Source organism: Mustela nivalis, assembly GCF_964662115.1.
Source record: "Mustela nivalis genome assembly, chromosome: 11".
In the NCBI taxonomy this organism is placed as follows: domain Eukaryota; kingdom Metazoa; phylum Chordata; class Mammalia; order Carnivora; family Mustelidae; genus Mustela; species Mustela nivalis.
The window spans coordinates 45,413,764-45,425,802 of record NC_139030.1 but is presented as its reverse complement, the minus strand read 5'-3'; the positions used below and the strand labels follow the sequence as shown (position 1 = coordinate 45,425,802).

Here is a 12,039-nt window from a genome sequence, read left to right as displayed (position 1 = left end):
GAATCATGAGAGACAGTTTGAGTTTAACAAGAGAAAAACAGTGACCATAGCTCATTCTTCCATACCAAAGACCAAGATATTCTCATTACAAGTTACAAGGAATTTTTAAACATAATTTTCTAGAATTAAAAATAATTAAGCTGTTTGTATCTCAATGTACAACTATTCAGTAATATAAATTTTTAAACGTAATTATATTGTTGCAATTACAATATAAGTACTTAAAAGTATTCTTGGCATTAAACTGATGGTATATTAAATAGTGCCATACAAATTATATGAACAAAATTAGCAAGAAATGAGGATGTATGTTATATCTTACTAGTAATTACACTTACTAGTAAATACACTAGTAAATACAGTAGTAAATACACTTACTAGTAAATACACAGTGATTTAGGTACTTTTTTTGAACATTTGGAAAGTATGAAAAAAGTCTTCCTGGAACCATAATAATATTTATCATGTTTTGAGGCATCTTACATAAACGACACAATAAAATAGGAAAATTAAAATGAAAGCTTCATGCCAGGGCAACAAAGACAGTATTATGGTCAGTTCAGTTATAAAAATAACTACACTTTTTATGACACTCCAAATGAAAAATATCCTATATAGTCATCTTTATGTAAGAACTAATGAGTTAACTATAGTGATGTTCTCATCAACAGTAAATCTATCAGCAGGTTTTAAATGACAATTTCTTAACTGCAACCCTCAATTTTAACCAAGTAGATAACAGAGAGAAACTTAGCAACTGCAATTCTTCTGGAAGCAAAGAAAATAAAGCTTTCTGATCATCTGAATTAATCCAAACAGAAAAGGAGAATAAAGGTAAATGCCACTTGTCTATCCTATAACCTTTAAATTATCCTCTAGGTTGCACTTTGCTTGGAGTCTGTTAAGGATTTGGCTAGGAAAGAAGTTATGACTGTATTGTCACTAATCCATTCCCCTATTATAAGAAAAAACTCAAAACACAGACCTTATACACTCTGGATTGCATTGTTGTTCCTATGCCTGAAAGTTATTGCTGTTGTTATTATTAACAGTAGTAGCTGTATATTCATTTGCATGTAAGGTGGTAACATACTATGAGAAGAATTTAAATTTTTTTGGTAATAAATATTGCCAAAAACTAAGATAAAAATAAGTGAAGGGAACACTCAAATTACCCTTTAAAACTGAATAGCCTTGTGATGAAATGAGGCGTAATACAGCTATAAAATATAAACTACAGAAATTTAGTAGCCCTATGGGCAACTTCCCATTTCTTAGGAAGTTTCTAAGAAGTTAGAGATTACTTCCCAAAGATACACTCCTAGGTCAACAGACTTCACTGTATACTTACATTAGAGCATTCTTCCACATTTTACCTATTTTAGTACAAGATTTAGTGGTTAAAAGTAAGGGTTCTAAAGTCAGACAGGCTTACTAGTTATAAAATCTTAGACAAATAAGTGAACATCTAAGGATCTTATTTTCACATCTTTAAAACGAACACATTTCTACCTTTTAGAGAATGGGTATGATTAAATCAGATAACATATGTAAAGTGCTTAGCAGAAAGCCCCACACAAGGCCGCTTGGGTGGCTCAGTCCAGTAAGTGGCTGCCTTGCTCAGTTCATGATCCCAGGGTCCTGGGAGTGCACAGAGCCCTGCCCCACATCCCCACCAAGCTCCCTGCTCAGCAGGAAGCCTGCTTCTCCCTCTCCCACTCCCCTGCTTGTCTTCCCTCTCCTGCTGTGTGTCTCTGTCAAATAAATAAGTAAAATCTTCACAAAAGAAAGAAAGAGAAAGAAAGCAAGCCCCACACATAAACTCTTTCATTAATTGAGGCATATAGTATTTTTTCAAATGATGCAGTAGTTAGTAATTTAGAAGAAATTTCATAGTAACATACTCAAACATTAGCTTTGAGTAATATTTCACGTCATTCAATTAATCTTGGAATAGGTTAAAATAAGTTTTGTGAATTTACAGAGATTCCTCTTAGTTCACCAGAACATTTTTACCCTAGTCCATGGCCAAAATTATTTATTTCAAATTCACTTTAATTAAAACAATGATCCTCTTAGGGGGAAACACTGTACTGATAAAGAAGAGAACTTTACTCCTCTTAAAGACTATTCTATATCATACTGACTGTTTCACAACAAAGTTATTTCCATCTCAATTCTCTTCAGTCCTTCTCAATATGTCAAAGATAAAATCTCAGTTTGAAGCTGTTGGTCTTTACTATCTAACATTTATAAAATCATCTTTTTATCAACAGAGCAGACCTCAGTCTCAGAGCTTCGAAAGGCTAAAAAATTTAATGGATACACAGTTTTCATTATATTTATTTTTATCTTAAATTTTAGCAAGTGATACTAATTTTCCACTTATATTACTTTCAAAGTTTCCTGTTTAATTTAGTAAAAATATGTGAGATCACACTTTTTTTTATGAAAGCAAGACATTTTTGAAAATATTAAGTATGGTCATTTTGGTGACAAGACTTTATCTCATGTTTAAAACTTCTTTGTTATTATTCCGTATAAGATAAGCTAATGGGACACAGCATGTACCTGCAATAGGGGAGTGGACATGCCGCTGTGCAATACTTTTAACTACAATAGTAAGGGAGGCCTCTCTAAGATGACACTGGAGCTGAGACCAGAAAGGCCAGAAGGAGGCAGTAATATGAAGATTTGCAGGAAAAAAGCTCTAAGAAGGAATTTTAAAAATCCCTAAAATGGAACAAGCTTCAAGTGTTTCAGAAATACAAATAAGGTCAGTGTGGGTGAACCACAACAGAGGATCATAAACAGAGGTTAAGCTGGAGAAGTAAAGCAGTTCACATACATTTGTAAGTCATGGGAGTTTGGATTTTATTCTAGCTGTGATGGGAAGACACTAATTGGAGAGTTTTAACTAAGTAAAGAGGAGGTAGGGTAATAAGATATGATTTCTGTTAAGAGCCCATTTTGGCTACTTGAAAGAGAAGAGACTTTAAGGGAGGGAACAAGAATGATGGCAGAAAGACTCAGTTAGGAGGTAGCAGTTGTAATACATAGGAGAGATGACCAAATGAATGATAACTTGAAATAAAATAGAAAAAATGAGAAACATTTGGACAAGAAATATATTTTAGAGATGGACCATATGTAGGATGAAAGGTCATGACTGCAGATAAAAAATTGGGAGTTATCAGATATGTTTAAAATTATGGGTCTGGATGATGTCATGTGAAGAGAGCACTCCAACACTTGATGTTTGATGGGAAAGAGAATTTGACAAAAGAGACTAAGGGGTGACAAAGTAAGATCTATCATTCAAGAAAATGGCCCACTTAGAAATCACAGCCCCTTTCAAAGTTTCACATTCCAAGTAACCCGGTATAAACACTGAAAAGAACACTACCCAACCACAAGCTGGCAAAGCAAGGGATAGGGATCATCGGCACCACACGTGTTAAGAACAAAATCTGTAACATCAAGTCACATATAAGGCTTCAGGATTCTCCAGGGCAGCTCTATACCAAAGCAACGTCTTTAGAGTTCTAAGGAAAGAGACTGGGACTCAAGAATTTTATATCCAGCCAGCCTGCTTTTCAGGGTAGAGTTTCACGGGAATAGAGATTAACAGCAAACAGACTCTGCACTAATATCCTCTAACATGTAAGATTGAACAATTACAAGAATTAAGTTAACAAAATAGAACATATGTATTATAAACTAGTTAAGAATAACACAAAAATTCAGAGACAAGGAAAAGGAGGTTAAAAACTTAAGTGTGTTAATTTCCTCTCTTTCCCAATATGGGATCAATAGATGGATAAAGATGAAACATGTAATTTAAAAAGTTTCTCCAATCTTTTAGTGTTCTCATGATCCTCTTTCTTAACTCTACTGGGATCATGTAAGAGAACATATTCTTGTGAAGATTTACCTGAAGTTCAGTCATTTCTTCTGTATTACTTTGGCCCTTTTTCTTTCTTTCAAACCCTGTCTTTCTTTCAAACACAATAAAATAAAATGTAGTATTCTATTTTTTTTTTAAATTTTTAAAAATTTATTTGAGAGAGGGAGCAAGAGCCCAAGCAAGGAGGAGGCAAAGGAGAAGCAGACTCCCCACTAAGCAAGGAGCCCGACTTGGGGCTTGATTCCAGGACCCTTGGATCATGACCTGGGCTGAAGGCAGCTGCTTAACCAACTGAGCCATACAGACGGCCCCGTAGTATTCTATTTGAAATAGAACATTTAATTCTATTTAAAATAGCATACTAATGATCACACTAATGATCACATTTATATAAAATTGTTTCTCAGTAACACTGACCAAATAGTAACAAAATAATTCCTACATAGTGAGCTATTGAGCAATTCAAAAATTTCTTTAACATTTCCATCTCGCTTTAAAGTTTTTTATGATCGTGCATTGTTTGCACAAGTCTTTTTTTAAAGACCTTTCTTATTTTTTTTTAAGATTTTATTTATTCATTACAGAGAGAGAGCACACAAGCAGGGGTAGAGCACAGAGGGAGAAGGAGAAGCAGACTCCCTACTGAGAGCTTGATGTGAGACTCGATCCCAGGACCCCGAGATCACGACCTTCCCAGGACCCCGAGATCATGACCTGAATCAAAGGCAGAAGCTTAACCAACTGAGCCACCCAGGTGCCCCTAAGTTCCCCATTTAAAGAAAGCTTGCTAATATATCTAAATATGTGCTAAGTCTTTTGAGAATTAAAAACAAAAATCAAAAAGTAGGACCTTGGTTTCAATGACTGGACAATGTGCTTGGAAAAAGATATAATCTAATAAAAAGAATAATACTCATTAAGGACTTTAAGTATAGATTTAATTTATAATTAATTATCAAGGCCTTTAAATAAAGGAAACGAATAGTATAGGTAAAGAAGATGAAAAAAGGCATGACAAGTAACAGGGAAAAGCATCAGAGAAAAAATAAAGACTGAAATGAACATGGCTTACTGGAAAGCTGAGTATAGTGAGAAACTGTACTTAAGAGTACTAGAAGATAAAAGTTTATTACATCAGGTGGGTGTGAAGGATAGAAATAGGAGTTTGGATCTCAACTTGGAGCCAACACTGGTTTTGGGGGTAGTAACAAATGGAAAGCAATATTTAGAAAGGCTAACCAGAAGTAGGGAACCAACTAAAAGAGAATTACTGTACTCCAACTATACTGCCAAAGTGCACTAGGATACTGATGGGAGATATGAGGCAGGCAGAATGAATGGTGAGACTTAGCCAAAGAAAAAAATGTCAACTAGATAAAAGCTATGAGAGAGAGAGAGAGAGAGAGAGAGAGACAGATCATAACAAGGCTTCATGCCAAGTGATCTTTATTCGCATTTAAGGTAACATCAACACATGTAAGAGTCAAAACCCAAATCAAGCATGAAACCAAAAGGCGTTACATAACTGAAGTACAGACACTAAGAAAAATAAAAATATGCAGTACAAACTCTAGAAAAAAATTATTATGCAAATATACTGAATCTTAAATCATAGCACCAAAACATCCTGTACGCCACATTACTTCACATTCTTTCCAGTTTCTCCTACGTGGTAAAAAATCAATGTTTTGGGGGCACCTGGGTGGCTCAGTGGGTTAAAGCCTTTGCCTTTGGCTCAGGTCATGATCCCAGAGTCCTGGGATCCAGCCCAACATGGGGCTCTCTGCTCAGCACAGAGCCTGCTTCCCTTCCTCTCTCTCTCTCTATCTCTCTGCCTACTTGTGATCTCTTTCTGTCAAATAAATAAATAAAATCTTTTTTTAAAAAAGTTTTGAACATCTGTATTCTAATCCAGAGTCCTATCCCAAATCACTAAAAGGTTAGGGGCCACATTCCTAAACCAGTAGAAGAAATAGTATTAAATACAATGCTAGAAATCAAGACAAGGATATCCTGCTTTTAAAAATCTTTAAATTTCTAATCCATTCTTCAAAGTCCTACCTTGTTTCAGAACTGTGATTCCCAACTTTCTTATAATTCTACAGGTCATTAATATTTAAAGAGAAGGAAGGGAGTTAAATTTGTATTGACAACTCACTTAACATCAATAATTTTATTCATAAACACTGCAAAATGCCAGTTCCCATTTATTTTCTATAAATGACCTAACAAAAATTCCTTATTGTATGGTGCTGAATAGTGGTTTAAAGAAGGAGTTAAAACTGTTTATTGAACACTCCAAGTGCTCTGATTTAGTAGTGTAGTTTAAAGCCCAGGTTTACAGGTGTACTTTAAAACTCTAGTCTTAATCTACAAAAAGCCCCTTCTCTTCTTGACAGTAAAGGCAATTTGAGCAAAAACAGAGTCTAATTCATAGCTAGACCTCAAGCCTGTAATATTTATCTCTGTGTAAATAAGATGTGTAGTTTAAGCTACTTTCCTGAAGTTATAAAGTAGAAAAGGGCATCTTGACTTATTATGTTTACTTGAAAAATCAATTTGCCTTTTTAAAGATATCAGAGAACAAGGAAAATCTGGGAATACAGAAAAGAACCAAAAAATCATTCTGCTAACAAAACTCTGCTAAAAAGGATATAGATTTAAGCCTCTAAGCTTTCAGAGTTTTAAACAAATGAAAACGCTTCTATCTATCAAATTTTAATTACATTAAATGGATATATTTATAGACCTCTGGAGAAATAAATATTCTGTAAACATATAAAAGTGAAAATAATTGGTCTAGTAACGCAAACTGTCAATTACTTGATGCAATGGCATAAGTGAATAGCATAACTAGCCTTGGTGGGTTGTACTTATTTACAATAACAAATCAATCAAAAGTAGCCTTTAAAGTCTTTAACCTTCATTTTTCAGGAGAAAACCTATTATTTGAGATATAGCAAAGGCCCCAAAATAATCCAGTCTATGCTTCAAGCTAATTGTATAATGCTGGAATAGAAAATAGAACTATGAGTCGTCAAAAGAATTTGCTTTTGCTTTGCTTCTCTTCTCTCTCCTCTCTGCTTTCATTATAGGAAAACTAAATCCTAGCCAAGAGGAAGAAAAACCACCATCCCTGACATATTAAAAAATTAACCAAGGTTTTTTAAAAGCTTTATAAAATAAAATGCACATGTGCTGACTTTGGGAGACCAATCTAAAATTACAGAAATTATAAGTGACTTATGCAGCACTTTTAACAAAGTAGTCAATTTATATGGAAATAATCAAGCAACATTAGAAGTAAATAATCACCTCCAACTTTGAGACAAATAGATATTTAGGAGAGAACAATAAAGTAGGCCAGCCAGGTTTTGAGATACCTCAGAAATTTTTGTTTATTATTTTCTCCTAATTTTAAGAGTTCATATAAGTTAAAAATGATGTTCTTAAGTAGCAACTCAAAAATAAACCATTAGGAAGGAAGAATGAGAAGAAGAGAAAAAAGACACAGATACACATGAAAACCAGTAAAATTGAAGCTTATAGTAATGCAGTAGCAAGCAAAAAAGCCTTTAGTTATTACTAATACCAGTTAACTGATCAAAAGAAACACTATTACAATATCATACAATATAATTCTTTGAAGGTACAGAACACTAAAAAATTCTGCCTTATAGTTACTGCTATTGTACTATATTATAATTAGATATCCACACCATTAAAGAATCCTTAAAATCACTTAAAAATTATGAATTATAACCCAGAGTCAACACCTGTACTTAATTATATTCAATTGCTTAAGGTTTTTACATTTTTAGATGCTGAAACATTATCAACTTTTTTTTGCATATCAACTCTTTCCAAAGAAGTAGGCAGAAAAGTACCTTAATAACAACGAATATTCATCTCTCAATAATATTCTTACTCATTCTATTTAACAGATACTTTAAATATATAAAAGGCAACCTAAATCAATGATTCAATTATACTTAAATTAATATTTATTAAAATTCTGGTCTACCTCTAATGTTGAGCTAACAGTTTTAGTTGTATTAACCTTTTCATAACCATCTCACTAACTTTCTAACTTCTAAAACATCATTCAACCTTCTGTCTGTAGAAAAAGACCTCTATAAAATCGCCTTAACCCATCCTCACTTTCCACAAACCCTCAATTGAAGTCAAACTTCTACAGACTCACGAATCCCAGAAAGTTCTTCACAACAACTGTCACTACTTTTACCCATTTCCTTCCCCGGGCCTCAAAGATATATATACTTTCCATAACAAATCAAATCCGCCCCTAAAATACATGGTTTAATTTCCTCTCACCTTAGAAGACAATTCTAGAGGAGTCCACGTCTAAATGTCTACCATCCCTGAGTCGTAAGAGGAGTTGTAAGGACTTGTTCAAAATAAAGTATGGTAAAATTAGTGGTTTAATACTGCCCTAAATCTGGCTTCTGGGAAGATCCATTTTTATACCTTTTACAGAGTTATGTTGTAAGCAGGGGAAAAAAAATGCAAAGAGACATAACAAAAACTAGAGTCATGAGGACTCTGTCATTCACAATATAAACTAAAGAGCAAATCAGAGCTTTAATTTTTCTAATGGTGGTGTCCATTAATAGCTCACCTTTTAATTAAACTGATCCATTCTCAGTAATTTCATCTTACATTTTCAATGCTGTTACTAATCCTTCAGCATGGAAGAGTCTTCTTCCCTATTTCTGCCTTTCAAGAAAAGTTATGTAGAAATGCCTGGGTGGCTCAGTGGGTTAAAGCCTCTACCTTCAGCTCAGGTCATGATGCCAGGGTTCTGGGATCCACATGGGGCTCTCTGCTCAGCAGGGAGCCTGGTCTCTCTCTGCGTGCCCCTCTGCCTACTTGTGATCTCTGTCAAATAAATAAATAAAATCTTAAAAAAAAAAAAAAAAGTTACATATCTTTCATGGCCCTAATTAGATGTCACTGAAATGATATCTCCACGGCACCTTCTCTAACCATATCTGCTCTTTGAACTGTTAACAATATCTATTTTATTCACATGATCTGTAGCATATATATCTAGTATTAGAATATGTGATTCTATCTCCTAGTTACCTAAGCTCGAGAATTCTGTCTTATACGCCTTTTCAGTGCTCTCCAGTGCCTTGATCAGAGCTGATACACAATTAGGCATTAGGTGAAGTGAAGAATAAAGGAATCAATGAGTGAGTGAATGTTTCAATCACTCATTAGCACTCAGAATGAAAAACTGTTAGAGGGGAACTATAGATTCTAGATGAAGCTAGACATGCTGCGCAACAGCAAAGAGTCAATTTAACCAGCACACAATAAGATATTAAGCAAGTATTTCAAAGAGGCCAGAGCTAAGCATGTCAATCACACAAATTAAAAGAGTAAGTAAAACATAAAACACAGCAAACTGCAATAATAGATGTGAGAAGTTTTTGCGTTTCATCTCTTCACCTTTGAACCGCTGATTATTAGTGATGAATATTCATTTAGTTTTTTCTGAGAAATTCTTGGGTGTACTGTACTGGATTATGTATTATGTCATGATTTTTAAAATGTATAAATCAAATTAAGAAAAAACATACCTATAAACTTAAGATCAATAAATGCAAAAGAAAAGGAGAGAGAAGGGATTAATCAGCACAAATCAGGATTAAGGAGGGAAGGCTTGAATACAAATGAGGACTTTCAGGGACAGATAACAGCAAACAGAAGCAGAGTCAAGAGGACGTTCCAAGCAGAATGGAAATATAAGTGTGGCAGAAGTGATTAAGGGCACAGATTCTGGAATCAGACTATATGGATTCAAACCTGGGTTTCAGACTATTTGATACATTAGTTGTGTCATTAATTTCTCTCAGCCTTAGTTTTCTTATCTATAAAATATAAAAGACATAATACCTACCTCATAAGATTGCTCTGAAGATGACAAATGAAAATATATATAAAGATCTTAGGATGGTGCCTGGTATATAGTACATAACTAGGATATGTTAGCTCTACTGATAAATGGAAAGCTAAAAACAAGTCTATACCAGGGTTTCTCAATCTCAACACTACTAACACTTTGGGCCATATAACTCTGTTGGGGGGGGGGGGGCCTCGCTTGTGCACTATAGGATGTTTAACAGCACCCCGGCCTCTACAAAGTAGATACTAGTAACCTACACATATGCACACATACACACAAGTATGCACTCCAGATGTGAAGATCAAAAATGCCTCCAAATGGATGCTTGGCTGGCTCAGTCGGTGTAGTGTGCAACTCTTGGTCTCGGGGTCATGGGTTCAAGCCCCGTGTCAGGTGAGATTACTGAAGAATAATATCTTAAAAAAAAAAGTCTCCAGACATTGCTAAGCTACAGTTGAAAACCACTGCTGTACACTAAAAGACAAAGGTTGTCCTATATAGCAACCAAAAAGATACTACCACAGGTGCAAATATGCAGATGTCAATTGATGGAAAACTTTTTTTTTTAAGATGGGGAGAAGGTTCAATGGGAGAGAGAGAGAGAAAGAATCTGAAGGAGGTGTGCAGTCTAACATGGGGCTCCATCTCACAACCCTGAGATCATGACCTGAGCTGAAATCAACAGTCAGACACTTAACCAACTGAGCCACCCATGCACCCCCACAATTGATGGAAAACTTATAACACTGATGGAAGTGTTGAAATTTAATCTCTTACATTATTCTCTTACATTTTAAAATGCCAATGGAGATCTTCAGAGAAGCACTCTTGTGACCTTGCTCTTGCTTCCTTATTCACTCACATTCTCTTTAAATCATTCTATCAGTTTTGTACCAGATCTAAAAGTTTGGAGAGATACTGATGGTCACATACAAGGCAGTAGACTGCTGACTACTAGTTACAGAAGATAATATGAAAGGATCAAACCTAAAAAAATAAAATAAAATCTTTACAAAGATTTTTGTGTATCTTTTGGGTAGGAAGAATGCTAACAAATTGAGAAAAAATGAAATGTGACCAGTCATAAAATTGGAGGTATGTAATACCTAGCTAAAGATACAATTATAAGACATATTTTAAAAACATTTACTGAATGCTAATCACAAAGAGAATGGTGCCAGGAGCAGGAAGGCCAATTTCAGAGATGAGAAAAAGTTGAATAAGATTAGTCTCTGCCTTCAAAGATGTTTATAATCTATTAGGGGAGAAAGATCAGCACATAATTAATACAAGAAAGTAAATCCAGGAAGAAGGGAAGCAGGGAGGGGGTCAGTATTCAATATAAGCGGATGGAAAAAGACAGTCTCAAGATTTTAAACTGGAACACTGGAGTTACATAGATATCATTTAAAATTTAGATTAAGATTCATGTACAGGTTTTGACAGAAGTATAAATTATTTTTAATCCCATATTTAAGTATATTAATGCTGTGATAAGAGATAATACTGTCTCGGTTAGAGTTTGAAACTGGTGTTTAAATGCTAGAAAAAATGTAAACATGTGACAGGTATTAATCAGCCAAGCAAATGACTGGCTATTAATTTTAAAAATAACTATTTTATAGCTTTATCTATAATATCAATGTATTATGGCTTTTACCCAGTTTTCCCACAATATGAATGGGAAGGAGTAGAAGGAATAGAAAAGGAAGGACTCTGGTATTAGAACAGGAAAGTGATCATTTGACTAAATCCACATTCAACAACGGGAAACACATTTGTGGGTACAAATGAAAAGTACTATAAAGATAGATAACATACCTCATAAAATAATTACATTCTTAAATACAATAATCCACAGCTCTAACACAAGAGCAGAAACATGGAGAACAGGTAAGGCCTGAAGAAATCAAGGAGAGGCAAGCAATCACACCTTAGGGAGCAGACATATAAGTAGGTCACTGCATTCCTGTAGTCTTCCAACCCAGTCCAGTCGAACTCAACAAAATGGGTACCAACTGCCTGAGAGCATTCTAGAAAATTTTATTGCTACTCTAAGATCCAGCCATCGCAATCAATATTTAGGCCAGAGCAAACAACTGCCACCAGGTGGTGCCAAACCAAAGACAGTACCAGAATGGACCTGGCTGGGCCTGTACCTCGTCACACCTTTATCCCCACTGCAACTAGCTGTGCAGGT

The 12,039-nt window shown here is 34.8% G+C and overlaps 2 protein-coding genes across 3 annotated transcripts in view; one reads left to right on the top strand and one right to left on the bottom strand.

Annotated features, from left to right (window-relative positions):
* Nucleotides 1-12,039, top strand: part of SCRN3 (secernin 3) — a 345,735-nt gene that overhangs the window by 93,127 nt on the left and 240,569 nt on the right. The gene's annotated exons all lie outside the window — the stretch shown is intronic.
* The window catches only part of OLA1 (Obg like ATPase 1), a 180,079-nt gene that overhangs the window by 74,137 nt on the left and 93,903 nt on the right, over nt 1-12,039 (bottom strand). The gene's annotated exons all lie outside the window — the stretch shown is intronic.